Below are 27,182 nucleotides of genomic sequence, written 5' to 3'. Positions count from 1 at the left end.
CAATGCTTTTGGCTTCATGCTCTGCTGGGAGAAGAGGAAAAGGGAAGCTGTAAGTAGCAATAACAGGAAGTAAACATTTTCCCGCTGAAGCGTTGTGGATAACAAACAAGAAATACGTTGGCGCCCTAGCAACAGCACCACCATCAGTCACAGAAAATTAAACGCCCCGGGTGAGGATCGAACTGACGACCTTAAGATTATGAGACTTACGCGCTGCCTACTGCGCTACCGAGGCACGGGTGAACCGCTTGTCCTGGAAACTGGGTAAATACCCTACCCAATATTAGATGTAGAGACACTGTACTTCCTCGATAACGTGTTCTGTTGCTACACGTGCACTGCCGGCCCAGTTGATTGCGGTGTTGCTGCAGCTGTTGGCAACGATAGGCAGCACTCCTTGTCGTTAAAGTTCAGTGCCTCGGAGGCACCGGGACACAGCAACTTGTGAGGCCAGGTCGACGCTAGTCTGTAGAATATGATGCGAGCGTCCTAGTGGGGACCCGCGAGTGCTGCGTTCTCGGTTCTTCTCAAGGGAATCCAGCTATACATTCTTGTGGATCGTGCATCTCAAGCGCGCAAGCCACGCGGCAGCAATATCGCGGGAAAAGCGAAATGATGCATCGGCCGGGAATCGAACCCGGGCCGCCCGCGTGGCAGGCGAGCATTCTACCACTGAACCACCGATGCTCGAGCCAACGGTAACTAGACGCTGCTTCCCGAGCAGGTGTCTCAAGGGAAAGTGGGACTGCCGTCAAGCGCCGTAGCATTCTGTGGAAAAGATGCTGCAGACGCTGAATCCTGCACTGAACTGCTTAAAAATGCCGCCAGAACGCGGTCCTCTGCGTACTCTTGCGTCGCCGGCGCCCAACTCTTGCCAAAGGATGCGAAATGTGCGCGGATACGCTGTCCGAATGCGTCTGGATGTGCTCCCCTAGCCCGCCTCGAAATGCGCCTGCCAGGTACGATCACCTTCGGCCGCTGCCGACTGGCGGGAAGCCGACACAGCGCGGACGCGCGGCGCTCGCTTGTGCGGTGGTGGTGTAATGGTCAGCATAGTTGCCTTCCAAGCGGTTGATCCGGGTTCGATTCCCGGCCACCGCAGCAGGCTTTTAATTTCGCGTATGAGTACTTTTGCCACGCGCTCTTAAACTATTGTTTTCTCGCCCTCTTACTCGCTGCATACCAGCCCTTAGTGTGTCTCGACTTGTCTCGACTTTGCTCAGCTGACGCGAGAGCTGACGCTCTCAAATCGGCCTATATCAAAACGACAAGCACGAGAAACGACTGAGAGAGGTAAGGAGAGGCGAGGCGATGGACACACAGCACGCCCCCTTCATTTCACGGTGGCGTCTCCCTGACCGAATCGGGCTGTAGCTCCGAAAACAAAGGAGAAACAAAAATAGGAAGTAAAACTGCCAATAGTGCCCTGTGTTCCCATGCGCTCACCCGCCCAAGTACTGACAAGGGCCAAAGTTGTTACGCATCGGCAATCGGACATTTTCTTTCATTTTCTCTTTATCGGTTGAGAACCAGTGTATCCAAGATATTATGGCCATTGCCGAGTGAATGCTGTAGTGCTTCCCGACGAGTCGGGTTCGGATCGTCTGTCAACTTCCACGCAGGGTGATGATCTTTTGGTCATCACACTCGCCAGCTGAGATGGGCGCTGCCTTTTCGCAGTAGTAAAAGAGTAGTGGCCCGTGGGGGGATCGAACCCACGACCTTCGCGTTATTAGCACGACGCTCTAACCAACTGAGCTAACGGGCCTCGGCAGATGCATTTGCTCAGCCCTACGCTGGAAACAGGTGGCATGAAGCCATACACCATTTCTATGTGCGTCGTGTGTCTGCTTCCCTAGTCTATATTCTGCTGACGGTCACGAAACAGTAGCTATATTGCGAGCAGGACGGGAAACGGCCGCTCGGACAGCTCAAACTTGTCACGATTCGTGTGGAAAAAATTCCGTTCCGGTACCGGGAATCGAACCCGGGCCTCCTGGGTGAAAGCCAGGTATCCTAGCCACTAGACCACGCCGGATGTGGCCGTTTCATTCGACCGTTCGTACGGTCGCTTGTCGCATTTCGTGTCGAGTGCCGCGTCGGCGCCCCTCTCTCTTTGCGAGCATCTTTGCACGTACTGACTGGCAAGGCGCGCACCTCAAACGTCGCAGAGCAATGCTTTTGGCTTCATGCTCTGCTGGGAGAAGAGGAAAAGGGAAGCTGTAAGTAGCAATAACAGGAAGTAAACATTTTCCCGCTGAAGCGTTGTGGATAACAAACAAGAAATACGTTGGCGCCCTAGCAACAGCACCACCATCAGTCACAGAAAATTAAACGCCCCGGGTGAGGATCGAACTGACGACCTTAAGATTATGAGACTTACGCGCTGCCTACTGCGCTACCGAGGCACGGGTGAACCGCTTGTCCTGGAAACTGGGTAAATACCCTACCCAATATTAGATGTAGAGACACTGTACTTCCTCGATAACGTGTTCTGTTGCTACACGTGCACTGCCGGCCCAGTTGATTGCGGTGTTGCTGCAGCTGTTGGCAACGATAGGCAGCACTCCTTGTCGTTAAAGTTCAGTGCCTCGGAGGCACCGGGACACAGCAACTTGTGAGGCCAGGTCGACGCTAGTCTGTAGAATATGATGCGAGCGTCCTAGTGGGGACCCGCGAGTGCTGCGTTCTCGGTTCTTCTCAAGGGAATCCAGCTATACATTCTTGTGGATCGTGCATCTCAAGCGCGCAAGCCACGCGGCAGCAATATCGCGGGAAAAGCAAAATGATGCATCGGCCGGGAATCGAACCCGGGCCGCCCGCGTGGCAGGCGAGCATTCTACCACTGAACCACCGATGCTCGAGCCAACGGTAACTAGACGCTGCTTCCCGAGCAGGTGTCTCAAGGGAAAGTGGGACTGCCGTCAAGCGCCGTAGCATTCTGTGGAAAAGATGCTGCAGACGCTGAATCCTGCACTGAACTGCTTAAAAATGCCGCCAGAACGCGGTCCTCTGCGTACTCTTGCGTCGCCGGCGCCCAACTCTTGCCAAAGGATGCGAAATGTGCGCGGATACGCTGTCCGAATGCGTCTGGATGTGCTCCCCTAGCCCGCCTCGAAATGCGCCTGCCAGGTACGATCACCTTCGGCCGCTGCCGACTGGCGGGAAGCCGACACAGCGCGGACGCGCGGCGCTCGCTTGTGCGGTGGTGGTGTAATGGTCAGCATAGTTGCCTTCCAAGCGGTTGATCCGGGTTCGATTCCCGGCCACCGCAGCAGGCTTTTAATTTCGCGTATGAGTACTTTTGCCACGCGCTCTTAAACTATTGTTTTCTCGCCCTCTTACTCGCTGCATACCAGCCCTTAGTGTGTCTCGACTTGTCTCGACTTTGCTCAGCTGACGCGAGAGCTGACGCTCTCAAATCGGCCTATATCAAAATGACAAGCACGAGAAACGACTGAGAGAGGTAAGGAGAGGCGAGGCGATGGACACACAGCACGCCCCCTTCATTTCACGGTGGCGTCTCCCTGACCGAATCGGGCTGTAGCTCCGAAAACAAAGGAGAAACAAAAATAGGAAGTAAAACTGCCAATAGTGCCCTGTGTTCCCATGCGCTCACCCGCCCAAGTACTGACAAGGGCCAAAGTTGTTACGCATCGGCAATCGGACATTTTCTTTCATTTTCTCTTTATCGGTTGAGAACCAGTGTATCCAAGATATTATGGCCATTGCCGAGTGAATGCTGTAGTGCTTCCCGACGAGTCGGGTTCGGATCGTCTGTCAACTTCCACGCAGGGTGATGATCTTTTGGTCATCACACTCGCCAGCTGAGATGGGCGCTGCCTTTTCGCAGTAGTAAAGGAGTAGTGGCCCGTGGGGGGATCGAACCCACGACCTTCGCGTTATTAGCACGACGCTCTAACCAACTGAGCTAACGGGCCTCGGCAGATGCATTTGCTCAGCCCTACGCTGGAAACAGGTGGCATGAAGCCATACACCATTTCTATGTGCGTCGTGTGTCTGCTTCCCTAGTCTATATTCTGCTGACGGTCACGAAACAGTAGCTATATTGCGAGCAGGACGGGAAACGGCCGCTCGGACAGCTCAAACTTGTCACGATTCGTGTGGAAAAAATTCCGTTCCGGTACCGGGAATCGAACCCGGGCCTCCTGGGTGAAAGCCAGGTATCCTAGCCACTAGACCACGCCGGATGTGGCCGTTTCATTCGACCGTTCGTACGGTCGCTTGTCGCATTTCGTGTCGAGTGCCGCGTCGGCGCCCCTCTCTCTTTGCGAGCATCTTTGCACGTACTGACTGGCAAGGCGCGCACCTCAAACGTCGCAGAGCAATGCTTTTGGCTTCATGCTCTGCTGGGAGAAGAGGAAAAGGGAAGCTGTAAGTAGCAATAACAGGAAGTAAACATTTTCCCGCTGAAGCGTTGTGGATAACAAACAAGAAATACGTTGGCGCCCTAGCAACAGCACCACCATCAGTCACAGAAAATTAAACGCCCCGGGTGAGGATCGAACTGACGACCTTAAGATTATGAGACTTACGCGCTGCCTACTGCGCTACCGAGGCACGGGTCAACCGCTTGTCCTGGAAACTGGGTAAATACCCTACCCAATATTAGATGTAGAGACACTGTACTTCCTCGATAACGTGTTCTGTTGCTACACGTGCACTGCCGGCCCAGTTGATTGCGGTGTTGCTGCAGCTGTTGGCAACGATAGGCAGCACTCCTTGTCGTTAAAGTTCAGTGCCTCGGAGGCACCGGGACACAGCAACTTGTGAGGCCAGGTCGACGCTAGTCTGTAGAATATGATGCGAGCGTCCTAGTGGGGACCCGCGAGTGCTGCGTTCTCGGTTCTTCTCAAGGGAATCCAGCTATACATTCTTGTGGATCGTGCATCTCAAGCGCGCAAGCCACGCGGCAGCAATATCGCGGGAAAAGCGAAATGATGCATCGGCCGGGAATCGAACCCGGGCCGCCCGCGTGGCAGGCGAGCATTCTACCACTGAACCACCGATGCTCGAGCCAACGGTAACTAGACGCTGCTTCCCGAGCAGGTGTCTCAAGGGAAAGTGGGACTGCCGTCAAGCGCCGTAGCATTCTGTGGAAAAGATGCTGCAGACGCTGAATCCTGCACTGAACTGCTTAAAAATGCCGCCAGAACGCGGTCCTCTGCGTACTCTTGCGTCGCCGGCGCCCAACTCTTGCCAAAGGATGCGAAATGTGCGCGGATACGCTGTCCGAATGCGTCTGGATGTGCTCCCCTAGCCCGCCTCGAAATGCGCCTGCCAGGTACGATCACCTTCGGCCGCTGCCGACTGGCGGGAAGCCGACACAGCGCGGACGCGCGGCGCTCGCTTGTGCGGTGGTGGTGTAATGGTCAGCATAGTTGCCTTCCAAGCGGTTGATCCGGGTTCGATTCCCGGCCACCGCAGCAGGCTTTTAATTTCGCGTATGAGTACTTTTGCCACGCGCTCTTAAACTATTGTTTTCTCGCCCTCTTACTCGCTGCATACCAGCCCTTAGTGTGTCTCGACTTGTCTCGACTTTGCTCAGCTGACGCGAGAGCTGACGCTCTCAAATCGGCCTATATCAAAACGACAAGCACGAGAAACGACTGAGAGAGGTAAGGAGAGGCGAGGCGATGGACACACAGCACGCCCCCTTCATTTCACGGTGGCGTCTCCCTGACCGAATCGGGCTGTAGCTCCGAAAACAAAGGAGAAACAAAAATAGGAAGTAAAACTGCCAATAGTGCCCTGTGTTCCCATGCGCTCACCCGCCCAAGTACTGACAAGGGCCAAAGTTGTTACGCATCGGCAATCGGACATTTTCTTTCATTTTCTCTTTATCGGTTGAGAACCAGTGTATCCAAGATATTATGGCCATTGCCGAGTGAATGCTGTAGTGCTTCCCGACGAGTCGGGTTCGGATCGTCTGTCAACTTCCACGCAGGGTGATGATCTTTTGGTCATCACACTCGCCAGCTGAGATGGGCGCTGCCTTTTCGCAGTAGTAAAAGAGTAGTGGCCCGTGGGGGGATCGAACCCACGACCTTCGCGTTATTAGCACGACGCTCTAACCAACTGAGCTAACGGGCCTCGGCAGATGCATTTGCTCAGCCCTACGCTGGAAACAGGTGGCATGAAGCCATACACCATTTCTATGTGCGTCGTGTGTCTGCTTCCCTAGTCTATATTCTGCTGACGGTCACGAAACAGTAGCTATATTGCGAGCAGGACGGGAAACGGCCGCTCGGACAGCTCAAACTTGTCACGATTCGTGTGGAAAAAATTCCGTTCCGGTACCGGGAATCGAACCCGGGCCTCCTGGGTGAAAGCCAGGTATCCTAGCCACTAGACCACGCCGGATGTGGCCGTTTCATTCGACCGTTCGTACGGTCGCTTGTCGCATTTCGTGTCGAGTGCCGCGTCGGCGCCCCTCTCTCTTTGCGAGCATCTTTGCACGTACTGACTGGCAAGGCGCGCACCTCAAACGTCGCAGAGCAATGCTTTTGGCTTCATGCTCTGCTGGGAGAAGAGGAAAAGGGAAGCTGTAAGTAGCAATAACAGGAAGTAAACATTTTCCCGCTGAAGCGTTGTGGATAACAAACAAGAAATACGTTGGCGCCCTAGCAACAGCACCACCATCAGTCACAGAAAATTAAACGCCCCGGGTGAGGATCGAACTGACGACCTTAAGATTATGAGACTTACGCGCTGCCTACTGCGCTACCGAGGCACGGGTGAACCGCTTGTCCTGGAAACTGGGTAAATACCCTACCCAATATTAGATGTAGAGACACTGTACTTCCTCGATAACGTGTTCTGTTGCTACACGTGCACTGCCGGCCCAGTTGATTGCGGTGTTGCTGCAGCTGTTGGCAACGATAGGCAGCACTCCTTGTCGTTAAAGTTCAGTGCCTCGGAGGCACCGGGACACAGCAACTTGTGAGGCCAGGTCGACGCTAGTCTGTAGAATATGATGCGAGCGTCCTAGTGGGGACCCGCGAGTGCTGCGTTCTCGGTTCTTCTCAAGGGAATCCAGCTATACATTCTTGTGGATCGTGCATCTCAAGCGCGCAAGCCACGCGGCAGCAATATCGCGGGAAAAGCGAAATGATGCATCGGCCGGGAATCGAACCCGGGCCGCCCGCGTGGCAGGCGAGCATTCTACCACTGAACCACCGATGCTCGAGCCAACGGTAACTAGACGCTGCTTCCCGAGCAGGTGTCTCAAGGGAAAGTGGGACTGCCGTCAAGCGCCGTAGCATTCTGTGGAAAAGATGCTGCAGACGCTGAATCCTGCACTGAACTGCTTAAAAATGCCGCCAGAACGCGGTCCTCTGCGTACTCTTGCGTCGCCGGCGCCCAACTCTTGCCAAAGGATGCGAAATGTGCGCGGATACGCTGTCCGAATGCGTCTGGATGTGCTCCCCTAGCCCGCCTCGAAATGCGCCTGCCAGGTACGATCACCTTCGGCCGCTGCCGACTGGCGGGAAGCCGACACAGCGCGGACGCGCGGCGCTCGCTTGTGCGGTGGTGGTGTAATGGTCAGCATAGTTGCCTTCCAAGCGGTTGATCCGGGTTCGATTCCCGGCCACCGCAGCAGGCTTTTAATTTCGCGTATGAGTACTTTTGCCACGCGCTCTTAAACTATTGTTTTCTCGCCCTCTTACTCGCTGCATACCAGCCCTTAGTGTGTCTCGACTTGTCTCGACTTTGCTCAGCTGACGCGAGAGCTGACGCTCTCAAATCGGCCTATATCAAAACGACAAGCACGAGAAACGACTGAGAGAGGTAAGGAGAGGCGAGGCGATGGACACACAGCACGCCCCCTTCATTTCACGGTGGCGTCTCCCTGACCGAATCGGGCTGTAGCTCCGAAAACAAAGGAGAAACAAAAATAGGAAGTAAAACTGCCAATAGTGCCCTGTGTTCCCATGCGCTCACCCGCCCAAGTACTGACAAGGGCCAAAGTTGTTACGCATCGGCAATCGGACATTTTCTTTCATTTTCTCTTTATCGGTTGAGAACCAGTGTATCCAAGATATTATGGCCATTGCCGAGTGAATGCTGTAGTGCTTCCCGACGAGTCGGGTTCGGATCGTCTGTCAACTTCCACGCAGGGTGATGATCTTTTGGTCATCACACTCGCCAGCTGAGATGGGCGCTGCCTTTTCGCAGTAGTAAAGGAGTAGTGGCCCGTGGGGGGATCGAACCCACGACCTTCGCGTTATTAGCACGACGCTCTAACCAACTGAGCTAACGGGCCTCGGCAGATGCATTTGCTCAGCCCTACGCTGGAAACAGGTGGCATGAAGCCATACACCATTTCTATGTGCGTCGTGTGTCTGCTTCCCTAGTCTATATTCTGCTGACGGTCACGAAACAGTAGCTATATTGCGAGCAGGACGGGAAACGGCCGCTCGGACAGCTCAAACTTGTCACGATTCGTGTGGAAAAAATTCCGTTCCGGTACCGGGAATCGAACCCGGGCCTCCTGGGTGAAAGCCAGGTATCCTAGCCACTAGACCACGCCGGATGTGGCCGTTTCATTCGACCGTTCGTACGGTCGCTTGTCGCATTTCGTGTCGAGTGCCGCGTCGGCGCCCCTCTCTCTTTGCGAGCATCTTTGCACGTACTGACTGGCAAGGCGCGCACCTCAAACGTCGCAGAGCAATGCTTTTGGCTTCATGCTCTGCTGGGAGAAGAGGAAAAGGGAAGCTGTAAGTAGCAATAACAGGAAGTAAACATTTTCCCGCTGAAGCGTTGTGGATAACAAACAAGAAATACGTTGGCGCCCTAGCAACAGCACCACCATCAGTCACAGAAAATTAAACGCCCCGGGTGAGGATCGAACTGACGACCTTAAGATTATGAGACTTACGCGCTGCCTACTGCGCTACCGAGGCACGGGTGAACCGCTTGTCCTGGAAACTGGGTAAATACCCTACCCAATATTAGATGTAGAGACACTGTACTTCCTCGATAACGTGTTCTGTTGCTACACGTGCACTGCCGGCCCAGTTGATTGCGGTGTTGCTGCAGCTGTTGGCAACGATAGGCAGCACTCCTTGTCGTTAAAGTTCAGTGCCTCGGAGGCACCGGGACACAGCAACTTGTGAGGCCAGGTCGACGCTAGTCTGTAGAATATGATGCGAGCGTCCTAGTGGGGACCCGCGAGTGCTGCGTTCTCGGTTCTTCTCAAGGGAATCCAGCTATACATTCTTGTGGATCGTGCATCTCAAGCGCGCAAGCCACGCGGCAGCAATATCGCGGGAAAAGCGAAATGATGCATCGGCCGGGAATCGAACCCGGGCCGCCCGCGTGGCAGGCGAGCATTCTACCACTGAACCACCGATGCTCGAGCCAACGGTAACTAGACGCTGCTTCCCGAGCAGGTGTCTCAAGGGAAAGTGGGACTGCCGTCAAGCGCCGTAGCATTCTGTGGAAAAGATGCTGCAGACGCTGAATCCTGCACTGAACTGCTTAAAAATGCCGCCAGAACGCGGTCCTCTGCGTACTCTTGCGTCGCCGGCGCCCAACTCTTGCCAAAGGATGCGAAATGTGCGCGGATACGCTGTCCGAATGCGTCTGGATGTGCTCCCCTAGCCCGCCTCGAAATGCGCCTGCCAGGTACGATCACCTTCGGCCGCTGCCGACTGGCGGGAAGCCGACACAGCGCGGACGCGCGGCGCTCGCTTGTGCGGTGGTGGTGTAATGGTCAGCATAGTTGCCTTCCAAGCGGTTGATCCGGGTTCGATTCCCGGCCACCGCAGCAGGCTTTTAATTTCGCGTATGAGTACTTTTGCCACGCGCTCTTAAACTATTGTTTTCTCGCCCTCTTACTCGCTGCATACCAGCCCTTAGTGTGTCTCGACTTGTCTCGACTTTGCTCAGCTGACGCGAGAGCTGACGCTCTCAAATCGGCCTATATCAAAACGACAAGCACGAGAAACGACTGAGAGAGGTAAGGAGAGGCGAGGCGATGGACACACAGCACGCCCCCTTCATTTCACGGTGGCGTCTCCCTGACCGAATCGGGCTGTAGCTCCGAAAACAAAGGAGAAACAAAAATAGGAAGTAAAACTGCCAATAGTGCCCTGTGTTCCCATGCGCTCACCCGCCCAAGTACTGACAAGGGCCAAAGTTGTTACGCATCGGCAATCGGACATTTTCTTTCATTTTCTCTTTATCGGTTGAGAACCAGTGTATCCAAGATATTATGGCCATTGCCGAGTGAATGCTGTAGTGCTTCCCGACGAGTCGGGTTCGGATCGTCTGTCAACTTCCACGCAGGGTGATGATCTTTTGGTCATCACACTCGCCAGCTGAGATGGGCGCTGCCTTTTCGCAGTAGTAAAGGAGTAGTGGCCCGTGGGGGGATCGAACCCACGACCTTCGCGTTATTAGCACGACGCTCTAACCAACTGAGCTAACGGGCCTCGGCAGATGCATTTGCTCAGCCCTACGCTGGAAACAGGTGGCATGAAGCCATACACCATTTCTATGTGCGTCGTGTGTCTGCTTCCCTAGTCTATATTCTGCTGACGGTCACGAAACAGTAGCTATATTGCGAGCAGGACGGGAAACGGCCGCTCGGACAGCTCAAACTTGTCACGATTCGTGTGGAAAAAATTCCGTTCCGGTACCGGGAATCGAACCCGGGCCTCCTGGGTGAAAGCCAGGTATCCTAGCCACTAGACCACGCCGGATGTGGCCGTTTCATTCGACCGTTCGTACGGTCGCTTGTCGCATTTCGTGTCGAGTGCCGCGTCGGCGCCCCTCTCTCTTTGCGAGCATCTTTGCACGTACTGACTGGCAAGGCGCGCACCTCAAACGTCGCAGAGCAATGCTTTTGGCTTCATGCTCTGCTGGGAGAAGAGGAAAAGGGAAGCTGTAAGTAGCAATAACAGGAAGTAAACATTTTCCCGCTGAAGCGTTGTGGATAACAAACAAGAAATACGTTGGCGCCCTAGCAACAGCACCACCATCAGTCACAGAAAATTAAACGCCCCGGGTGAGGATCGAACTGACGACCTTAAGATTATGAGACTTACGCGCTGCCTACTGCGCTACCGAGGCACGGGTGAACCGCTTGTCCTGGAAACTGGGTAAATACCCTACCCAATATTAGATGTAGAGACACTGTACTTCCTCGATAACGTGTTCTGTTGCTACACGTGCACTGCCGGCCCAGTTGATTGCGGTGTTGCTGCAGCTGTTGGCAACGATAGGCAGCACTCCTTGTCGTTAAAGTTCAGTGCCTCGGAGGCACCGGGACACAGCAACTTGTGAGGCCAGGTCGACGCTAGTCTGTAGAATATGATGCGAGCGTCCTAGTGGGGACCCGCGAGTGCTGCGTTCTCGGTTCTTCTCAAGGGAATCCAGCTATACATTCTTGTGGATCGTGCATCTCAAGCGCGCAAGCCACGCGGCAGCAATATCGCGGGAAAAGCGAAATGATGCATCGGCCGGGAATCGAACCCGGGCCGCCCGCGTGGCAGGCGAGCATTCTACCACTGAACCACCGATGCTCGAGCCAACGGTAACTAGACGCTGCTTCCCGAGCAGGTGTCTCAAGGGAAAGTGGGACTGCCGTCAAGCGCCGTAGCATTCTGTGGAAAAGATGCTGCAGACGCTGAATCCTGCACTGAACTGCTTAAAAATGCCGCCAGAACGCGGTCCTCTGCGTACTCTTGCGTCGCCGGCGCCCAACTCTTGCCAAAGGATGCGAAATGTGCGCGGATACGCTGTCCGAATGCGTCTGGATGTGCTCCCCTAGCCCGCCTCGAAATGCGCCTGCCAGGTACGATCACCTTCGGCCGCTGCCGACTGGCGGGAAGCCGACACAGCGCGGACGCGCGGCGCTCGCTTGTGCGGTGGTGGTGTAATGGTCAGCATAGTTGCCTTCCAAGCGGTTGATCCGGGTTCGATTCCCGGCCACCGCAGCAGGCTTTTAATTTCGCGTATGAGTACTTTTGCCACGCGCTCTTAAACTATTGTTTTCTCGCCCTCTTACTCGCTGCATACCAGCCCTTAGTGTGTCTCGACTTGTCTCGACTTTGCTCAGCTGACGCGAGAGCTGACGCTCTCAAATCGGCCTATATCAAAACGACAAGCACGAGAAACGACTGAGAGAGGTAAGGAGAGGCGAGGCGATGGACACACAGCACGCCCCCTTCATTTCACGGTGGCGTCTCCCTGACCGAATCGGGCTGTAGCTCCGAAAACAAAGGAGAAACAAAAATAGGAAGTAAAACTGCCAATAGTGCCCTGTGTTCCCATGCGCTCACCCGCCCAAGTACTGACAAGGGCCAAAGTTGTTACGCATCGGCAATCGGACATTTTCTTTCATTTTCTCTTTATCGGTTGAGAACCAGTGTATCCAAGATATTATGGCCATTGCCGAGTGAATGCTGTAGTGCTTCCCGACGAGTCGGGTTCGGATCGTCTGTCAACTTCCACGCAGGGTGATGATCTTTTGGTCATCACACTCGCCAGCTGAGATGGGCGCTGCCTTTTCGCAGTAGTAAAGGAGTAGTGGCCCGTGGGGGGATCGAACCCACGACCTTCGCGTTATTAGCACGACGCTCTAACCAACTGAGCTAACGGGCCTCGGCAGATGCATTTGCTCAGCCCTACGCTGGAAACAGGTGGCATGAAGCCATACACCATTTCTATGTGCGTCGTGTGTCTGCTTCCCTAGTCTATATTCTGCTGACGGTCACGAAACAGTAGCTATATTGCGAGCAGGACGGGAAACGGCCGCTCGGACAGCTCAAACTTGTCACGATTCGTGTGGAAAAAATTCCGTTCCGGTACCGGGAATCGAACCCGGGCCTCCTGGGTGAAAGCCAGGTATCCTAGCCACTAGACCACGCCGGATGTGGCCGTTTCATTCGACCGTTCGTACGGTCGCTTGTCGCATTTCGTGTCGAGTGCCGCGTCGGCGCCCCTCTCTCTTTGCGAGCATCTTTGCACGTACTGACTGGCAAGGCGCGCACCTCAAACGTCGCAGAGCAATGCTTTTGGCTTCATGCTCTGCTGGGAGAAGAGGAAAAGGGAAGCTGTAAGTAGCAATAACAGGAAGTAAACATTTTCCCGCTGAAGCGTTGTGGATAACAAACAAGAAATACGTTGGCGCCCTAGCAACAGCACCACCATCAGTCACAGAAAATTAAACGCCCCGGGTGAGGATCGAACTGACGACCTTAAGATTATGAGACTTACGCGCTGCCTACTGCGCTACCGAGGCACGGGTGAACCGCTTGTCCTGGAAACTGGGTAAATACCCTACCCAATATTAGATGTAGAGACACTGTACTTCCTCGATAACGTGTTCTGTTGCTACACGTGCACTGCCGGCCCAGTTGATTGCGGTGTTGCTGCAGCTGTTGGCAACGATAGGCAGCACTCCTTGTCGTTAAAGTTCAGTGCCTCGGAGGCACCGGGACACAGCAACTTGTGAGGCCAGGTCGACGCTAGTCTGTAGAATATGATGCGAGCGTCCTAGTGGGGACCCGCGAGTGCTGCGTTCTCGGTTCTTCTCAAGGGAATCCAGCTATACATTCTTGTGGATCGTGCATCTCAAGCGCGCAAGCCACGCGGCAGCAATATCGCGGGAAAAGCGAAATGATGCATCGGCCGGGAATCGAACCCGGGCCGCCCGCGTGGCAGGCGAGCATTCTACCACTGAACCACCGATGCTCGAGCCAACGGTAACTAGACGCTGCTTCCCGAGCAGGTGTCTCAAGGGAAAGTGGGACTGCCGTCAAGCGCCGTAGCATTCTGTGGAAAAGATGCTGCAGACGCTGAATCCTGCACTGAACTGCTTAAAAATGCCGCCAGAACGCGGTCCTCTGCGTACTCTTGCGTCGCCGGCGCCCAACTCTTGCCAAAGGATGCGAAATGTGCGCGGATACGCTGTCCGAATGCGTCTGGATGTGCTCCCCTAGCCCGCCTCGAAATGCGCCTGCCAGGTACGATCACCTTCGGCCGCTGCCGACTGGCGGGAAGCCGACACAGCGCGGACGCGCGGCGCTCGCTTGTGCGGTGGTGGTGTAATGGTCAGCATAGTTGCCTTCCAAGCGGTTGATCCGGGTTCGATTCCCGGCCACCGCAGCAGGCTTTTAATTTCGCGTATGAGTACTTTTGCCACGCGCTCTTAAACTATTGTTTTCTCGCCCTCTTACTCGCTGCATACCAGCCCTTAGTGTGTCTCGACTTGTCTCGACTTTGCTCAGCTGACGCGAGAGCTGACGCTCTCAAATCGGCCTATATCAAAACGACAAGCACGAGAAACGACTGAGAGAGGTAAGGAGAGGCGAGGCGATGGACACACAGCACGCCCCCTTCATTTCACGGTGGCGTCTCCCTGACCGAATCGGGCTGTAGCTCCGAAAACAAAGGAGAAACAAAAATAGGAAGTAAAACTGCCAATAGTGCCCTGTGTTCCCATGCGCTCACCCGCCCAAGTACTGACAAGGGCCAAAGTTGTTACGCATCGGCAATCGGACATTTTCTTTCATTTTCTCTTTATCGGTTGAGAACCAGTGTATCCAAGATATTATGGCCATTGCCGAGTGAATGCTGTAGTGCTTCCCGACGAGTCGGGTTCGGATCGTCTGTCAACTTCCACGCAGGGTGATGATCTTTTGGTCATCACACTCGCCAGCTGAGATGGGCGCTGCCTTTTCGCAGTAGTAAAGGAGTAGTGGCCCGTGGGGGGATCGAACCCACGACCTTCGCGTTATTAGCACGACGCTCTAACCAACTGAGCTAACGGGCCTCGGCAGATGCATTTGCTCAGCCCTACGCTGGAAACAGGTGGCATGAAGCCATACACCATTTCTATGTGCGTCGTGTGTCTGCTTCCCTAGTCTATATTCTGCTGACGGTCACGAAACAGTAGCTATATTGCGAGCAGGACGGGAAACGGCCGCTCGGACAGCTCAAACTTGTCACGATTCGTGTGGAAAAAATTCCGTTCCGGTACCGGGAATCGAACCCGGGCCTCCTGGGTGAAAGCCAGGTATCCTAGCCACTAGACCACGCCGGATGTGGCCGTTTCATTCGACCGTTCGTACGGTCGCTTGTCGCATTTCGTGTCGAGTGCCGCGTCGGCGCCCCTCTCTCTTTGCGAGCATCTTTGCACGTACTGACTGGCAAGGCGCGCACCTCAAACGTCGCAGAGCAATGCTTTTGGCTTCATGCTCTGCTGGGAGAAGAGGAAAAGGGAAGCTGTAAGTAGCAATAACAGGAAGTAAACATTTTCCCGCTGAAGCGTTGTGGATAACAAACAAGAAATACGTTGGCGCCCTAGCAACAGCACCACCATCAGTCACAGAAAATTAAACGCCCCGGGTGAGGATCGAACTGACGACCTTAAGATTATGAGACTTACGCGCTGCCTACTGCGCTACCGAGGCACGGGTGAACCGCTTGTCCTGGAAACTGGGTAAATACCCTACCCAATATTAGATGTAGAGACACTGTACTTCCTCGATAACGTGTTCTGTTGCTACACGTGCACTGCCGGCCCAGTTGATTGCGGTGTTGCTGCAGCTGTTGGCAACGATAGGCAGCACTCCTTGTCGTTAAAGTTCAGTGCCTCGGAGGCACCGGGACACAGCAACTTGTGAGGCCAGGTCGACGCGAGTCTGTAGAATATGATGCGAGCGTCCTAGTGGGGACCCGCGAGTGCTGCGTTCTCGGTTCTTCTCAAGGGAATCCAGCTATACATTCTTGTGGATCGTGCATCTCAAGCGCGCAAGCCACGCGGCAGCAATATCGCGGGAAAAGCGAAAAATGCATCGGCCGGGAATCGAACCCGGGCCGCCCGCGTGGCAGGCGAGCATTCTACCACTGAACCACCGATGCTCGAGCCAACGGTAACTAGACGCTGCTTCCCGAGCAGGTGTCTCAAGGGAAAGTGGGACTGCCGTCAAGCGCCGTAGCATTCTGTGGAAAAGATGCTGCAGACGCTGAATCCTGCACTGAACTGCTTAAAAATGCCGCCAGAACGCGGTCCTCTGCGTACTCTTGCGTCGCCGGCGCCCAACTCTTGCCAAAGGATGCGAAATGTGCGCGGATACGCTGTCCGAATGCGTCTGGATGTGCTCCCCTAGCCCGCCTCGAAATGCGCCTGCCAGGTACGATCACCTTCGGCCGCTGCCGACTGGCGGGAAGCCGACACAGCGCGGACGCGCGGCGCTCGCTTGTGCGGTGGTGGTGTAATGGTCAGCATAGTTGCCTTCCAAGCGGTTGATCCGGGTTCGATTCCCGGCCACCGCAGCAGGCTTTTAATTTCGCGTATGAGTACTTTTGCCACGCGCTCTTAAACTATTGTTTTCTCGCCCTCTTACTCGCTGCATACCAGCCCTTAGTGTGTCTCGACTTGTCTCGACTTTGCTCAGCTGACGCGAGAGCTGACGCTCTCAAATCGGCCTATATCAAAACGACAAGCACGAGAAACGACTGAGAGAGGTAAGGAGAGGCGAGGCGATGGACACACAGCACGCCCCCTTCATTTCACGGTGGCGTCTCCCTGACCGAATCGGGCTGTAGCTCCGAAAACAAAGGAGAAACAAAAATAGGAAGTAAAACTGCCAATAGTGCCCTGTGTTCCCATGCGCTCACCCGCCCAAGTACTGACAAGGGCCAAAGTTGTTACGCATCGGCAATCGGACATTTTCTTTCATTTTCTCTTTATCGGTTGAGAACCAGTGTATCCAAGATATTATGGCCATTGCCGAGTGAATGCTGTAGTGCTTCCCGACGAGTCGGGTTCGGATCGTCTGTCAACTTCCACGCAGGGTGATGATCTTTTGGTCATCACACTCGCCAGCTGAGATGGGCGCTGCCTTTTCGCAGTAGTAAAAGAGTAGTGGCCCGTGGGGGGATCGAACCCACGACCTTCGCGTTATTAGCACGACGCTCTAACCAACTGAGCTAACGGGCCTCGGCAGATGCATTTGCTCAGCCCTACGCTGGAAACAGGTGGCATGAAGCCATACACCATTTCTATGTGCGTCGTGTGTCTGCTTCCCTAGTCTATATTCTGCTGACGGTCACGAAACAGTAGCTATATTGCGAGCAGGACGGGAAACGGCCGCTCGGACAGCTCAAACTTGTCACGATTCGTGTGGAAAAAATTCCGTTCCGGTACCGGGAATCGAACCCGGGCCTCCTGGGTGAAAGCCAGGTATCCTAGCCACTAGACCACGCCGGATGTGGCCGTTTCATTCGACCGTTCGTACGGTCGCTTGTCGCATTTCGTGTCGAGTGCCGCGTCGGCGCCCCTCTCTCTTTGCGAGCATCTTTGCACGTACTGACTGGCAAGGCGCGCACCTCAAACGTCGCAGAGCAATGCTTTTGGCTTCATGCTCTGCTGGGAGAAGAGGAAAAGGGAAGCTGTAAGTAGCAATAACAGGAAGTAAACATTTTCCCGCTGAAGCGTTGTGGATAACAAACAAGAAATACGTTGGCGCCCTAGCAACAGCACCACCATCAGTCACAGAAAATTAAACGCCCCGGGTGAGGATCGAACTGACGACCTTAAGATTATGAGACTTACGCGCTGCCTACTGCGCTACCGAGGCACGGGTGAACCGCTTGTCCTGGAAACTGGGTAAATACCCTACCCAATATTAGATGTAGAGACACTGTACTTCCTCGATAACGTGTTCTGTTGCTACACGTGCACTGCCGGCCCAGTTGATTGCGGTGTTGCTGCAGCTGTTGGCAACGATAGGCAGCACTCCTTGTCGTTAAAGTTCAGTGCCTCGGAGGCACCGGGACACAGCAACTTGTGAGGCCAGGTCGACGCTAGTCTGTAGAATATGATGCGAGCGTCCTAGTGGGGACCCGCGAGTGCTGCGTTCTCGGTTCTTCTCAAGGGAATCCAGCTATACATTCTTGTGGATCGTGCATCTCAAGCGCGCAAGCCACGCGGCAGCAATATCGCGGGAAAAGCAAAATGATGCATCGGCCGGGAATCGAACCCGGGCCGCCCGCGTGGCAGGCGAGCATTCTACCACTTTTTTTTTTTTTTTTTTTTTTTTTTTTTTTTCTTTTTTTTTTTTTTTCCCAGAGGGAATCTGATTTCAAGTCAGACGCCTTAACCACTCTTTTTTTTTTTTTTTTTTTTTGTTTTTGTTTTGTTTTTTTTTTTGGTTTTTTTTTTTTTTTTTTTTTTCATATCAAACGTGGTGAGAAAAGTAAATGTCTCCATCCAAATGAACTTATTTTGTAACGTTGGATGGTTGTTCAAAATAACTGAAAATGATCTGGTGAAAATTGTGTATAAAGAAAGAAAAATTAATTGGTTGACTGAGAAACGTAGGCTTCTTAAGGACACACACAATACAAGACACTGATCTTTTTTTTTTTTTTTTTTTTTTTTTTTTTTTTTTTTTTTTTATGCATAGGCATAGAATGCAAGGCCTTTTCAGGGTTCTGCGAAGGCCTTCACGGCTACCGTAGCGGCCCTGGGGCCCACGAAGTCCCCACCGTACGTCGCCCTTAGCAGCAATCCCCTACTTTGGCATCGCAAAATCCGATATTTTATCCGCTATTCGTCATTGCGTACGTCATCCGATGCCTTGTTTGTCAAATAATATTTTTAGCATGTTACCATACAAGGTCTTGTGGTGTCGTTGTCCACATATTTTATAATATTCCAGTAATAGATGTTGCTCATAGTCCAGTACGTCGGGCAGGCCGAGTTTATTAATGACATAATTGACATAGTTCCCCAGTAGCCATAGGGTAACATTATTCTTTTGAATAGGGAAAGCAACGCTTTCGGGGTTGACGAGAATGTCGACAGTAAGGTATCTGCCGTCGTTCCTATTGATAAACGCCACCTGTTGGCGGACTCTGTCCCAAATGACCTGGTAGCCGTTGCATATGAGACGATGCCGGAGGGTGTCTATCACATTACAACGTGGACACTGATTTGTGTCACTCAATCCTATAGACTGTAATCTTTCATTTGTGGCAACCGTATTATTGACAACCTTGTACCAGGCACCGCGCACATTGGTGGACAGTACTTTATTATTTATATTCTTCCATATATTTTGCCAATTTCGGGTGGGATATTTTGATTCCATTCTGTTACGGTTGTCCTTTGTAGTAAGGCAATCCACGATGAAACTACAGTTTCTTTTTGTCCTATCCGTGACAATGCAGTGCAGATAACTGAGTTCTAAATAGTAGAATCTGATGTGCTGCAATTTGTAAGAGATTTTACTTATGTTAATAGGTGGTTCCATACTCTCCGGTGTAAGGATTCGGAAAAGTTTCGATGATAAATTATTGTGGCGGTCTTCTAAAAGCTGAAGTGTACGCTTGATATAAAGAGCCGTAGTTTTGCGGCGGATATCGGTCAGTCCGAGGCCTCCTTCTCGCGGTTTTAAAGTTATAGTACTGGCCGCCACTTTAAATATCTCACCTCTCCAAACATACTGGCAGATGAAGCTCATGATGGTTTTGGATATCGCTTTAGGTATCGGCAGTATTTGACCTACATATACTGCTTTCGAAAGGACAGCGCAGTTGATTAATTGCACCCTTTGGAGAATGTTCAAGTCTCTAAGTCGGTTCATTATTAAAGTACCTCGAATACTATGTAAGACCTTCTTCCAGTTGAATGTCGTTGTTTGCAGGGGGCAGCGGTAGAACCTCACACCTAACGCAGTGTGATGGTCTACAGACCTGGCCCATTCGAGGGCAGTGTTCCTGAAGCCATGGAGATTTAGAAAGGAGCTTTTCATATCGTTGATTTGCGCTCCCGTTGCGAAGCAGTAAAGGCGAACAATCTCTCTCAGTCTTACAACGTCGTCATTACTTCTGACGACGACACCGACGTCGTCGGCGTAAGCGTTGGTAGCGTTACTGACCCCTGAAATTGATATGCCTTCTAATTCCTTGTTTAATCGTTTCAGCAAAGGTTCTAGTGCGACCACAAATAGCATCATTGATAAAGGACTTCCCTGCGGGACACCATTTGCTATTTCGACATCTCGAGTATAGTGTCCATTGATTAAAATTTTGGTTTTCATCCCTTGCAATAGATTTTTTAAGACAATTAAAAATTTGTCGTTAAAACCTATATGCATCAGAGTGGTAAATAAATATTCATGGTTTACCCTATCAAAGGCTTTAGAAAAGTCGATAAAAACGAGGCCAGCCTTCGTCAATGTCGTTGAGAAGATACTGATTATGTCCCTGTATTCGCAGACTGTTTTAAAAATATTCCGACCCGGGAGACACGTTTGATGGGGACCAATTACAGTATCAAACACCGGTCGGAGTCTGTTTTTTACAACCCTGGCAATAATTTTATAATCAGAGTTCATTAAGGATATCGGTCTCATTTTGTTGAGCTGTTTGACATCCGAATTGATTCCCTTAGGAAGTAAAACAGTGACACACTCTTTCATTTCGTCAGGTATGTGCCCTCCACTCAAGATTTCGTTGACGACTTGTGTGAATTTATTCCTTATAATATGCCAATATTGGGAATAAAATTCTACGGGTAAACCGTCGGGCCCAGGTGATTTTTTAACAGGTGAGCTTTTAATTACTTCGAAAATGTCTTCAGACAGGATTTCAATAGTGAGGCTCCTGTTGTGTTCTGCAGTTACTAGTTGTTCCATATCACAGTTTCGGAGCAGTTCCTGTCCCTGATCTGGGATATACTGGTGAGCACTGTACAATTGATTATAATACCTATGAGCCTCGTTTAAAATATCTTTTTGTTGAGTTAAAAGACTTTGATCTTCAGAGAGCAATGACTGAATAAAATTTCTTCGACGATTTTTTTCGTGCTGGAGTAGATGATAGAGTGAAGCGTGTTCTTCTTCCACTGTGGTTTGAACTCGTGATTTTATTGTCAATCCTTCCAGCTGTTTGCGTTTAAGACTAAGAAGTTCGGCCTTGACCCGTTTGATACCCGTTCTGACAGCCGCGGACATGGGCATATCATAAAGGTCACGCAGACAAGTATAATAGAATTCGACAGTGCGCCGAGACCAAAGTGCCCTTTCCCTACTGTAAGAAATTAGAGTAGATCTAAGTTTCTTTTTGGCGCATAAAGTCCACCAATCTATCGTTGACCGGTATTTGTGGCTTTGTCGGAGTGAAAGTTGCCAAGAAGCTTCTAACTGCTCAGTGAGGGCGTTATCTCGAAGCACGGCGATATTTAATTTCCAAAAAGGACGGCCCCAGTATGTCTTCTGTTTAGGAAGTCCAATGCTGCACCTTAGTGCTAGATGGTCGGAAAAGAAAGTTGGTATTCGTTCGACGCCACTGATTTTGCTGGCTAAATGTGAACTTACGTATATGCGGTCGATCCGACTTTGCGCTTTAGTGCTAAAATATGTGTACTGGACAGACACGGGGTATTTGACCTCCCAAGCGTCCTGCCATTTCATCGTTTTCACAAGACCATCTAGTTCTGGGGAGAAATTGAAATTTGGCGTTTGGTCTTTCCTGTGTAGGACACAATTCCAGTCACCTCCGACTATCACATCAACGGGGTTTTCCTTTAGTAAAAACACTAGATCATTTTGAAAAAAATTGGCTCGTTCTTTTCGACCACCGCTTCCCGAAGGTACATAAACATTTATAATCGTAACACCGAAAATTTTAAAACTGATTCCCCGCCCCGATTCCAACATGGTGACATCTGTTATTGCAATACCTTCCTTGACCAGGACAGCGGTGCCGCAAGCGCCTTCCGTGGCGACATTGAGAATTGCAGTAAATCCCGGAACACACAAAGTTGAAAAACACACTTCTTGAAAAAGCGCAATATCGGTATCGGACTGATATATGAAGTCCCGGAGGGCAGCAATGTTAGTTGCACTCTGGATCTTGTTAATATTAACAGTCATAACGTGATACGTTTGATCCATAAGCAAGAGCTGTTATTGTTTACTGGACTTTCCGGCGATTAGGCATATATAGGCCGAATTCACATGTCATTCGTGGGCTCAAAGTGTAGTCGTGAGCTTGAGAGGTTGCGGTTAACACGCCATACCATTGTTCGCAGATACATGTGACAGTGTTGTCTCCGTATCGTCTGCCCATTCAAAACGACTATTCTGGGGAGATTGTCTACGTTGGGAAATAGGTACGTCCTGATGGTCTGAAAATTCGAGGCCTGGTGCTCCTTCGTCCCGGACACCGTTCTCAGGTGATGTCCGTAGATGCGATGGTATGCTACCGACCTCAGGTTCCCTCCGGCCATGGTCTTCGATCGTTGTCTGTTCCTGAATGCTCCTCAACCTATCTCGCAGAGCCGGGGCTAAGCTTTCAGCAGCCTGGTGTGCTAACCGCTTTTTGCGACGTTTCCTAGCTTTCCGAGGCGATCGTGACCGCTCTGGAGACGAATCGGGGGACTTTTCAGACGAATGCGGAGACGAAGGCGGCGATGCAAGCCGGTCTTGTGTCCTAGTCGAAGATCCAACGCTGCTCTTTTCACCAGGCGGGGAAGAGAGTACTACCGCAGTTAGACTCGCCCCTGTCGCAGGGGGCCTGTCAGCCGCGCTGTGGGAAGCAGAACCGTAGTCATTCACTCCTTGTGTCAGTTGGATGATCGAGTGATCTATGCTCATGTCTTGCCCAACAATATTCTGAACTGGATCGTCCGGTGCCGCTACTTTCATGTTGGTCTCGTCCTGTCGTTCGCAATCAGGCGGTTGCAGGGAGGTATCCACAGTCACCGCAGAAGGTTCTGCTCGCGAGCTACGAGAAGGATCGGCACAGTCGTAAGGTACAGGTACCTGACTTTCACTGGTGGTGCGCTGGGGCGCTGTATGGTTAGTCGTAGCTACGGATCTACCACTGTCTATATGGCTGTTAACGCTCTCGGGATGCTCGCATTGGTCCCCCAGTTCGAAAGATGTCTGCCGAGCTGATCGCAAAGGTGACGTGGCAGCAGCGTACGTCATCTGCAGGTGAACTACAGGCCCTGCACCTTCGGATTCTACACTTGGTAATTGAGGAACCCTCCGTCTACTGCACTCAGCACGCACGTGCTCTGTCGAGTTACAAATGGCACAGGTACGAGGCTGTCCATCATAAATGATCAACGCACGGTATCCTCCAATAATTACAAAGGAAGGAATGTGCTTGAGAAGTTCCATCTTAACCTGGCGAACGCCATTCAAAACGGGAAACATGTGTGGTTCTGACCACTTTTCCGCAACATTGGAAATTACTCTGCCATACGCCCCGAGAACACGATTAATTTCGACTACAGGCATTTCAAAAGGAAGCTCAAATACTCTTACTGTTCGTATTCCCATCCCAGCATAGGATACTACGACATCGCTAACTGAGCCGTCTAAGTGATTAAACTTAATAATACCTCCACATTGTTCAACAAGTGCGACACATTTAGCAGGATCTGCCAATTTCACATATGCCGAGTTAGTCACAAACGATAAATGAACTCCAACTAAATCATCTTTCGTAATTCCAACTTTTTCTGTGAGCCACAGTTTGATTTCAAAAGCTTTCGGTCGTACGAAATTTCTATCGAAAGCAAATTTAATCGTGTCTTTCCTCATTTTCATCAAACCAATACACAATTAGGTGAAGTAATGCGCTTGCGAGCCGGCCTACCTGGCTCGCAGGAAAACAGCCTTGTTGACACGAAACGTCCGCAGCGGCCGCCACACGTCCGTCTCGCGCCGAAGACGAGGCGCGAATATCACTGAACAACCGATGCTCGAGCCAACGGTAACTAGACGCTGCTTCCCGAGCAGGTGTCTCAAGGGAAAGTGGGACTGCCGTCAAGCGCCGTAGCATTCTGTGGAAAAGATGCTGCAGACGCTGAATCCTGCACTGAACTGCTTAAAAATGCCGCCAGAACGCGGTCCTCTGCGTACTCTTGCGTCGCCGGCGCCCAACTCTTGCCAAAGGATGCGAAATGTGCGCGGATACGCTGTCCGAATGCGTCTGGATGTGCTCCCCTAGCCCGCCTCGAAATGCGCCTGCCAGGTACGATCACCTTCGGCCGCTGCCGACTGGCGGGAAGCCGACACAGCGCGGACGCGCGGCGCTCGCTTGTGCGGTGGTGGTGTAATGGTCAGCATAGTTGCCTTCCAAGCGGTTGATCCGGGTTCGATTCCCGGCCACCGCAGCAGGCTTTTAATTTCGCGTATGAGTACTTTTGCCACGCTCTCTTAAACTATTGTTTTCTCGCCCTCTTACTCGCTGCATACCAGCCCTTAGTGTGTCTCGACTTGTCTCGACTTTGCTCAGCTGACGCGAGAGCTGACGCTCTCAAATCGGCCTATATCAAAACGACAAGCACGAGAAACGACTGAGAGAGGTAAGGAGAGGCGAGGCGATGGACACACAGCACGCCCCCTTCATTTCACGGTGGCGTCTCCCTGACCGAATCGGGCTGTAGCTCCGAAAACAAAGGAGAAACAAAAATAGGAAGTAAAACTGCCAATAGTGCCCTGTGTTCCCATGCGCTCACCCGCCCAAGTACTGACAAGGGCCAAAGTTGTTACGCATCGGCAATCGGACATTTTCTTTCATTTTCTCTTTATCGGTTGAGAACCAGTGTATTCAAGATATTATGGCCATTGCCGAGTGAATGCTGTAGTGCTTCCCGACGAGTCGGGTTCGGATCGTCTGTCAACTTCCACGCAGGGTGATGATCTTTTGGTCATCACACTCGCCAGCTGAGATGGGCGCTGCCTTTTCGCAGTAGTAAAAGAGTAGTGGCCCGTGGGGGGATCGAACCCACGACCTTCGCGTTATTAGCACGACGCTCTAACCAACTGAGCTAACGGGCCTCGGCAGATGCAGTTGCTCAGCCCTACGCTGGAAACAGGTGGCATGAAGCCATACACCATTTCTATGTGCGTCGTGTGTCTGCTTCCCTAGTCTATATTCTGCTGACGGTCACGAAACAGTAGCTATATTGCGAGCAGGACGGGAAACGGCCGCTCGGACAGCTCAAACTTGTCACGATTCGTGTGGAAAAAATTCCGTTCCGGTACCGAGAATCGAACCCGGGCCTCCTGGGTGAAAGCCAGGTATCCTAGCCACTAGACCACACCGGATGTGGCCGTTTCATTCGACCGTTCGTACGGTCGCTTGTCGCATTTCGTGTCGAGTGCCGCGTCGGCGCCCCTCTCTCTTTGCGAGCATCTTTGCACGTACTGACTGGCAAGGCGCGCACCTCAAACGTCGCAGAGCAATGCTTTTGGCTTCATGCTCTGCTGGGAGAAGAGGAAAAGGGAAGCTGTAAGTAGCAATAACAGGAAGTAAACATTTTCCCGCTGAAGCGTTGTGGATAACAAACAAGAAATACGTTGGCGCCGTAGCAACAGCACCACCATCAGTCACAGAAAATTAAACGCCCCGGGTGAGGATCGAACTGACGACCTTAAGATTATGAGACTTACGCGCTGCCTACTGCGCTACCGAGGCACGGGTGAACCGCTTGTCCTGGAAACTGGGTAAATACCCTACCCAATATTAGATGTAGAGACACTGTACTTCCTCGATAACGTGTTCTGTTGCTACACGTGCACTGCCGGCCCAGTTGATTGCGGTGTTGCTGCAGCTGTTGGCAACGATAGGCAGCACTCCTTGTCGTTAAAGTTCAGTGCCTCGGAGGCACCGGGACACAGCAACTTGTGAGGCCAGGTCGACGCTAGTCTGTAGAATATGATGCGAGCGTCCTAGTGGGGACCCGCGAGTGCTGCGTTCTCGGTTCTTCTCAAGGGAATCCAGCTATACATTCTTGTGGATCGTGCATCTCAAGCGCGCAAGCCACGCGGCAGCAATATCGCGGGAAAAGCAAAATGATGCATCGGCCGGGAATCGAACCCGGGCCGCCCGCGTGGCAGGCGAGCATTCTACCACTGAACCACCGATGCTCGAGCCAACGGTAACTAGACGCTGCTTCCCGAGCAGGTGTCTCAAGGGAAAGTGGGACTGCCGTCAAGCGCCGTAGCATTCTGTGGAAAAGATGCTGCAGACGCTGAATCCTGCACTGAACTGCTTAAAAATGCCGCCAGAACGCGGTCCTCTGCGTACTCTTGCGTCGCCGGCGCCCAACTCTTGCCAAAGGATGCGAAATGTGCGCGGATACGCTGTCCGAATGCGTCTGGATGTGCTCCCCTAGCCCGCCTCGAAATGCGCCTGCCAGGTACGATCACCTTCGGCCGCTGCCGACTGGCGGGAAGCCGACACAGCGCGGACGCGCGGCGCTCGCTTGTGCGGTGGTGGTGTAATGGTCAGCATAGTTGCCTTCCAAGCGGTTGATCCGGGTTCGATTCCCGGCCACCGCAGCAGGCTTTTAATTTCGCGTATGAGTACTTTTGCCACGCGCTCTTAAACTATTGTTTTCTCGCCCTCTTACTCGCTGCATACCAGCCCTTAGTGTGTCTCGACTTGTCTCGACTTTGCTCAGCTGACGCGAGAGCTGACGCTCTCAAATCGGCCTATATCAAAACGACAAGCACGAGAAACGACTGAGAGAGGTAAGGAGAGGCGAGGCGATGGACACACAGCACGCCCCCTTCATTTCACGGTGGCGTCTCCCTGACCGAATCGGGCTGTAGCTCCGAAAACAAAGGAGAAACAAAAATAGGAAGTAAAACTGCCAATAGTGCCCTGTGTTCCCATGCGCTCACCCGCCCAAGTACTGACAAGGGCCAAAGTTGTTACGCATCGGCAATCGGACATTTTCTTTCATTTTCTCTTTATCGGTTGAGAACCAGTGTATTCAAGATATTATGGCCATTGCCGAGTGAATGCTGTAGTGCTTCCCGACGAGTCGGGTTCGGATCGTCTGTCAACTTCCACGCAGGGTGATGATCTTTTGGTCATCACACTCGCCAGCTGAGATGGGCGCTGCCTTTTCGCAGTAGTAAAAGAGTAGTGGCCCGTGGGGGGATCGAACCCACGACCTTCGCGTTATTAGCACGACGCTCTAACCAACTGAGCTAACGGGCCTCGGCAGATGCAGTTGCTCAGCCCTACGCTGGAAACAGGTGGCATGAAGCCATACACCATTTCTATGTGCGTCGTGTGTCTGCTTCCCTAGTCTATATTCTGCTGACGGTCACGAAACAGTAGCTATATTGCGAGCAGGACGGGAAACGGCCGCTCGGACAGCTCAA

General features: G+C 52.3%; 48 non-coding genes across 48 annotated transcripts; 10 read left to right on the top strand and 38 right to left on the bottom strand.

The window, feature by feature from the left end:
• Positions 1-162: 162 nt before the first annotated feature.
• Trnam-cau lies at positions 163-235 on the bottom strand. Its single transcript has one exon. It is a non-coding gene; the product is annotated as a tRNA-Met (tRNA).
• Positions 236-616: 381 nt separating this feature from the next.
• On the bottom strand, positions 617-687 carry Trnag-gcc. Its single transcript has one exon. It is a non-coding gene; the product is annotated as a tRNA-Gly (tRNA).
• A 342-nt stretch (positions 688-1,029) lies between these two features.
• Trnag-ucc lies at positions 1,030-1,101 on the top strand. The gene has a single exon. It is a non-coding gene; the product is annotated as a tRNA-Gly (tRNA).
• A 593-nt stretch (positions 1,102-1,694) lies between these two features.
• Positions 1,695-1,768, bottom strand: Trnai-aau. Its single transcript has one exon. It is a non-coding gene; the product is annotated as a tRNA-Ile (tRNA).
• Positions 1,769-1,966: 198 nt separating this feature from the next.
• On the bottom strand, positions 1,967-2,038 carry Trnae-uuc. The gene has a single exon. It is a non-coding gene; the product is annotated as a tRNA-Glu (tRNA).
• Positions 2,039-2,335: 297 nt separating this feature from the next.
• Positions 2,336-2,408, bottom strand: Trnam-cau. Its single transcript has one exon. It is a non-coding gene; the product is annotated as a tRNA-Met (tRNA).
• Positions 2,409-2,789: 381 nt separating this feature from the next.
• Positions 2,790-2,860, bottom strand: Trnag-gcc. Its single transcript has one exon. It is a non-coding gene; the product is annotated as a tRNA-Gly (tRNA).
• Positions 2,861-3,202: 342 nt separating this feature from the next.
• Trnag-ucc lies at positions 3,203-3,274 on the top strand. Its single transcript has one exon. It is a non-coding gene; the product is annotated as a tRNA-Gly (tRNA).
• Positions 3,275-3,867: 593 nt separating this feature from the next.
• Trnai-aau lies at positions 3,868-3,941 on the bottom strand. Its single transcript has one exon. It is a non-coding gene; the product is annotated as a tRNA-Ile (tRNA).
• Positions 3,942-4,139: 198 nt separating this feature from the next.
• On the bottom strand, positions 4,140-4,211 carry Trnae-uuc. The gene has a single exon. It is a non-coding gene; the product is annotated as a tRNA-Glu (tRNA).
• Positions 4,212-4,508: 297 nt separating this feature from the next.
• Trnam-cau lies at positions 4,509-4,581 on the bottom strand. Its single transcript has one exon. It is a non-coding gene; the product is annotated as a tRNA-Met (tRNA).
• A 381-nt stretch (positions 4,582-4,962) lies between these two features.
• Positions 4,963-5,033, bottom strand: Trnag-gcc. Its single transcript has one exon. It is a non-coding gene; the product is annotated as a tRNA-Gly (tRNA).
• A 342-nt stretch (positions 5,034-5,375) lies between these two features.
• On the top strand, positions 5,376-5,447 carry Trnag-ucc. Its single transcript has one exon. It is a non-coding gene; the product is annotated as a tRNA-Gly (tRNA).
• A 593-nt stretch (positions 5,448-6,040) lies between these two features.
• Positions 6,041-6,114, bottom strand: Trnai-aau. The gene has a single exon. It is a non-coding gene; the product is annotated as a tRNA-Ile (tRNA).
• Positions 6,115-6,312: 198 nt separating this feature from the next.
• On the bottom strand, positions 6,313-6,384 carry Trnae-uuc. The gene has a single exon. It is a non-coding gene; the product is annotated as a tRNA-Glu (tRNA).
• Positions 6,385-6,681: 297 nt separating this feature from the next.
• Positions 6,682-6,754, bottom strand: Trnam-cau. The gene has a single exon. It is a non-coding gene; the product is annotated as a tRNA-Met (tRNA).
• Positions 6,755-7,135: 381 nt separating this feature from the next.
• Trnag-gcc lies at positions 7,136-7,206 on the bottom strand. Its single transcript has one exon. It is a non-coding gene; the product is annotated as a tRNA-Gly (tRNA).
• Positions 7,207-7,548: 342 nt separating this feature from the next.
• Trnag-ucc lies at positions 7,549-7,620 on the top strand. The gene has a single exon. It is a non-coding gene; the product is annotated as a tRNA-Gly (tRNA).
• Positions 7,621-8,213: 593 nt separating this feature from the next.
• Trnai-aau lies at positions 8,214-8,287 on the bottom strand. Its single transcript has one exon. It is a non-coding gene; the product is annotated as a tRNA-Ile (tRNA).
• Positions 8,288-8,485: 198 nt separating this feature from the next.
• Trnae-uuc lies at positions 8,486-8,557 on the bottom strand. Its single transcript has one exon. It is a non-coding gene; the product is annotated as a tRNA-Glu (tRNA).
• Positions 8,558-8,854: 297 nt separating this feature from the next.
• Positions 8,855-8,927, bottom strand: Trnam-cau. Its single transcript has one exon. It is a non-coding gene; the product is annotated as a tRNA-Met (tRNA).
• A 381-nt stretch (positions 8,928-9,308) lies between these two features.
• Trnag-gcc lies at positions 9,309-9,379 on the bottom strand. The gene has a single exon. It is a non-coding gene; the product is annotated as a tRNA-Gly (tRNA).
• A 342-nt stretch (positions 9,380-9,721) lies between these two features.
• Positions 9,722-9,793, top strand: Trnag-ucc. Its single transcript has one exon. It is a non-coding gene; the product is annotated as a tRNA-Gly (tRNA).
• Positions 9,794-10,386: 593 nt separating this feature from the next.
• Positions 10,387-10,460, bottom strand: Trnai-aau. The gene has a single exon. It is a non-coding gene; the product is annotated as a tRNA-Ile (tRNA).
• A 198-nt stretch (positions 10,461-10,658) lies between these two features.
• On the bottom strand, positions 10,659-10,730 carry Trnae-uuc. Its single transcript has one exon. It is a non-coding gene; the product is annotated as a tRNA-Glu (tRNA).
• Positions 10,731-11,027: 297 nt separating this feature from the next.
• On the bottom strand, positions 11,028-11,100 carry Trnam-cau. The gene has a single exon. It is a non-coding gene; the product is annotated as a tRNA-Met (tRNA).
• A 381-nt stretch (positions 11,101-11,481) lies between these two features.
• On the bottom strand, positions 11,482-11,552 carry Trnag-gcc. Its single transcript has one exon. It is a non-coding gene; the product is annotated as a tRNA-Gly (tRNA).
• Positions 11,553-11,894: 342 nt separating this feature from the next.
• On the top strand, positions 11,895-11,966 carry Trnag-ucc. Its single transcript has one exon. It is a non-coding gene; the product is annotated as a tRNA-Gly (tRNA).
• A 593-nt stretch (positions 11,967-12,559) lies between these two features.
• Trnai-aau lies at positions 12,560-12,633 on the bottom strand. The gene has a single exon. It is a non-coding gene; the product is annotated as a tRNA-Ile (tRNA).
• Positions 12,634-12,831: 198 nt separating this feature from the next.
• On the bottom strand, positions 12,832-12,903 carry Trnae-uuc. The gene has a single exon. It is a non-coding gene; the product is annotated as a tRNA-Glu (tRNA).
• A 297-nt stretch (positions 12,904-13,200) lies between these two features.
• Positions 13,201-13,273, bottom strand: Trnam-cau. The gene has a single exon. It is a non-coding gene; the product is annotated as a tRNA-Met (tRNA).
• A 381-nt stretch (positions 13,274-13,654) lies between these two features.
• Positions 13,655-13,725, bottom strand: Trnag-gcc. The gene has a single exon. It is a non-coding gene; the product is annotated as a tRNA-Gly (tRNA).
• Positions 13,726-14,067: 342 nt separating this feature from the next.
• Trnag-ucc lies at positions 14,068-14,139 on the top strand. The gene has a single exon. It is a non-coding gene; the product is annotated as a tRNA-Gly (tRNA).
• A 593-nt stretch (positions 14,140-14,732) lies between these two features.
• On the bottom strand, positions 14,733-14,806 carry Trnai-aau. The gene has a single exon. It is a non-coding gene; the product is annotated as a tRNA-Ile (tRNA).
• Positions 14,807-15,004: 198 nt separating this feature from the next.
• On the bottom strand, positions 15,005-15,076 carry Trnae-uuc. Its single transcript has one exon. It is a non-coding gene; the product is annotated as a tRNA-Glu (tRNA).
• Positions 15,077-15,373: 297 nt separating this feature from the next.
• On the bottom strand, positions 15,374-15,446 carry Trnam-cau. Its single transcript has one exon. It is a non-coding gene; the product is annotated as a tRNA-Met (tRNA).
• Positions 15,447-15,826: 380 nt separating this feature from the next.
• Trnag-gcc lies at positions 15,827-15,897 on the bottom strand. The gene has a single exon. It is a non-coding gene; the product is annotated as a tRNA-Gly (tRNA).
• Positions 15,898-16,239: 342 nt separating this feature from the next.
• Trnag-ucc lies at positions 16,240-16,311 on the top strand. Its single transcript has one exon. It is a non-coding gene; the product is annotated as a tRNA-Gly (tRNA).
• Positions 16,312-16,904: 593 nt separating this feature from the next.
• Positions 16,905-16,978, bottom strand: Trnai-aau. The gene has a single exon. It is a non-coding gene; the product is annotated as a tRNA-Ile (tRNA).
• Positions 16,979-17,176: 198 nt separating this feature from the next.
• On the bottom strand, positions 17,177-17,248 carry Trnae-uuc. The gene has a single exon. It is a non-coding gene; the product is annotated as a tRNA-Glu (tRNA).
• A 297-nt stretch (positions 17,249-17,545) lies between these two features.
• Trnam-cau lies at positions 17,546-17,618 on the bottom strand. The gene has a single exon. It is a non-coding gene; the product is annotated as a tRNA-Met (tRNA).
• A 6,485-nt stretch (positions 17,619-24,103) lies between these two features.
• Positions 24,104-24,175, top strand: Trnag-ucc. Its single transcript has one exon. It is a non-coding gene; the product is annotated as a tRNA-Gly (tRNA).
• A 593-nt stretch (positions 24,176-24,768) lies between these two features.
• Trnai-aau lies at positions 24,769-24,842 on the bottom strand. Its single transcript has one exon. It is a non-coding gene; the product is annotated as a tRNA-Ile (tRNA).
• A 198-nt stretch (positions 24,843-25,040) lies between these two features.
• Trnae-uuc lies at positions 25,041-25,112 on the bottom strand. The gene has a single exon. It is a non-coding gene; the product is annotated as a tRNA-Glu (tRNA).
• A 297-nt stretch (positions 25,113-25,409) lies between these two features.
• On the bottom strand, positions 25,410-25,482 carry Trnam-cau. Its single transcript has one exon. It is a non-coding gene; the product is annotated as a tRNA-Met (tRNA).
• A 381-nt stretch (positions 25,483-25,863) lies between these two features.
• On the bottom strand, positions 25,864-25,934 carry Trnag-gcc. Its single transcript has one exon. It is a non-coding gene; the product is annotated as a tRNA-Gly (tRNA).
• Positions 25,935-26,276: 342 nt separating this feature from the next.
• Positions 26,277-26,348, top strand: Trnag-ucc. The gene has a single exon. It is a non-coding gene; the product is annotated as a tRNA-Gly (tRNA).
• Positions 26,349-26,941: 593 nt separating this feature from the next.
• On the bottom strand, positions 26,942-27,015 carry Trnai-aau. The gene has a single exon. It is a non-coding gene; the product is annotated as a tRNA-Ile (tRNA).
• Between the last annotated feature and the right edge of the window lie 167 nt (positions 27,016-27,182).

This window comes from Schistocerca americana, unplaced genomic scaffold (assembly GCF_021461395.2).
Source record: "Schistocerca americana isolate TAMUIC-IGC-003095 unplaced genomic scaffold, iqSchAmer2.1 HiC_scaffold_499, whole genome shotgun sequence".
Classification (NCBI taxonomy): Eukaryota; Metazoa; Arthropoda; class Insecta; order Orthoptera; family Acrididae; genus Schistocerca; species Schistocerca americana.
Note: the sequence above shows the minus strand (reverse complement) of the source record. Positions and strands in the feature narration are given on the sequence as shown.